Here is a 2,709-nt window from a genome sequence, read left to right as displayed (position 1 = left end):
AAAGAAGTGAAAGAGGAAAACGAGAACCTGTCACTTACCCTCACGCCTATTTATCTCCCAATTTTCAATAAAAAACCCATCTAATTTATTATTTTTGTTTCTTTTATGATCATTGCAGGCTTGGAGCTCTTGCAGCTGGGTGGGTATGTGGTTCTGTATGTGTCCCCGTGATTCCAACAGTTATAATACCCCCATCCTGGACGCTCGAACTAATGACATCTTTGGTATCGTATGTTTTCTTGTTTCTCGGATGTACTTTTCTCAAGTGAGATCTCAGTTGGACAATGTGCTTGTAGACATGATTTTCACGCTTGAAATTAAACGTGCATGTGTACAATTATTTAATTTTATTAAATATGTGAGTTGGAACCATTTTTATTTAAAATATTCTTAAAAAAGAGAAGATAATTATTTGATTCTTTCTTTAGATTTGATATATGTAATCTTGATTTATTTGTGAAACAAGTCATTTATGTTTTGCAATAATGAGAATTATTATCATAAAAATAAAAACAAGAATTATTATTATAGTTTTAAAATCTGATTTAGAAGTTGATTCGAATTAATAGAAAGATAAAAATATTTATTATTATAGTTTTAAAACTCTATTTAAGGCATTCAAGTTGATTATTAGCTCCAATTAATATAAAAATAAAAATAATTATTAGTATAATTTTAAAACTCAATTAAAAGATGGACTTAAGATAAGATTCAGATTATTTGAAGAGATGGATAACTTGGCTTGACTTAAAATTATATAAAAATAAAAATAATTATTATTGTAATTTTAAAATTTAATTTGAAGATCGACTTGAGATAAGAGTTGAGTCACAACTTAGGATGGTTAAATTGAATTAACTCAAATTATATATATCAAAGCAACCTTCAACTTGATGCCTAAAGTTTTTAAATTTGTATATTTGGTTTATATTTTTTTATATTTTGACCTTATTTTATTTTTGTTGCATTTCAATCCCTAAATATTGAGATATGAAAGAAAGTTACTAGAAAAGAGAGAGGGAAAACAAATTGTTTGGTTTTCCACTTTTCAATCATAAAAAAATAAATTTATTTTAGTGTCAATAAATATGTTTTTGCAAGGAAAGTTCAATAAAGGTGGCATTGTCTTTTAATCATGTAGAAAAGAAAAGGCAAAAGAGGGATTGTAAAAAAATTTGATTTGATTTGATTTAATTTTTATTTTTTAGAGTAATTAAAAATATTTTAAAGTTTAAAATAAATTTATTAAGATCTTAAGGATGTTTTTGAGGGTTTTTTAGATCAAATCAAATTGAAAGCTAGGATTTTGTCGTTAAAGTTAAAGTTATAATAGTAGATTACGTGTTGTACATGCTATTCAAAGAAAAAAATATTTGGTATTGTTTGTTATTTCATGGTTTTTATTTTTTAAGGAAAAAAAAGAGAGAAAACTAAATTAATGAGCATGGCCTTTCAAACATCGGCATACTAGAGCTTTTTTCCTTTTCAAACATGGCATTCGAAGCTCAGAAATTTCTAGTTTTTATCTTTAATTTTGATTTGTTATTTTAATTTAATTTTGTATTAATATCTTTTTTTTATATATATTTTTTAATTGTTTAATTTGAATATCATTTACATATTAATTAGTTTTTTAAAAGGTTTTTATAATTTTATAATACCTCAAAGAGATTATTGTAATTTATCTTTATTTTTTTTCTTTTAAAATTTTAGATAAATTAGTTTTATATGCATTCTGCGTATATATGAACAATAATCATTTCCATTAACAACCAAACTAAACCTTTACGATAAATACATGAAAAATATATAAAATAAAAAGTTAATTCAACGGAAAATATTTATATTTTTATAATTCTTAGCTTTTGCTTTGAAAGTCAACTTTTCATTTTAGTTTTTTAATTAAATTTCACAATTTTTTCTTAAATTTATCAATTAATATATTTTTAATTAATTATAATAAACACATATATTATTTTTTTTCTTTCAGATCAACCTCAATCCTCCTCTCATACATTAACTAGTAATCACAAATGATTTTTAGGAGGAAAATAAAAACTCAGTCCGGCCCATCCAGGCCCATTTAAGTACTTACCTGCCCATGTAGAAACGAGCCCCCCAAATCAAAACATAGTACAATGGATGGACAGCCCATATCCAAAAGGACAAATAATTCACGCATGATGGGTGGGACCCTGTATTTCTTAATTAGAAAAACAAAAGAAAAAACGCAGGCACCCACCTAACCTCCTTTTTCATTTTGTTTTGTTTTTTTTTTTTACTGTGGTTGACTTTTTGTTCGTTTTATGCTTTTGGGTGGTATTGAATTTTTTTAAAAATATATTTTTTATTTAAAAATATATTAAAATATTTTTTTAATTATTTTTACTTTTAATGCTAACATATTAAAATTATTTTAAAATGTTAAAATAATAATTTGATCGTTGACACATTTTAAACAAACCACGTCTTGGTCTTGCCCCTGACCTTCCAAGTGAATGAATAGCCAACAACCATTCTAATACATTGTATTTTATTAAAAAGAAATTGAATTATATTTTAAAAAACTAAATTATTTTTTTAAAATGAATATAAAAAATAAAAAAATTATTTTAATATACATTTAAAATAAAAATATATTTTAAAAAATAATTTATATAGTAATAAAAGAATGTCCAGCTGAGTAATACTGTCAATATTTGTTTTTCT

This window comes from Populus euphratica, unplaced genomic scaffold (assembly GCF_000495115.2).
Source record: "Populus euphratica unplaced genomic scaffold, PopEup_1.0 scaffold499.1, whole genome shotgun sequence".
NCBI classification, from domain to species: Eukaryota; Viridiplantae; Streptophyta; class Magnoliopsida; order Malpighiales; family Salicaceae; genus Populus; species Populus euphratica.
Note: the sequence above shows the minus strand (reverse complement) of the source record.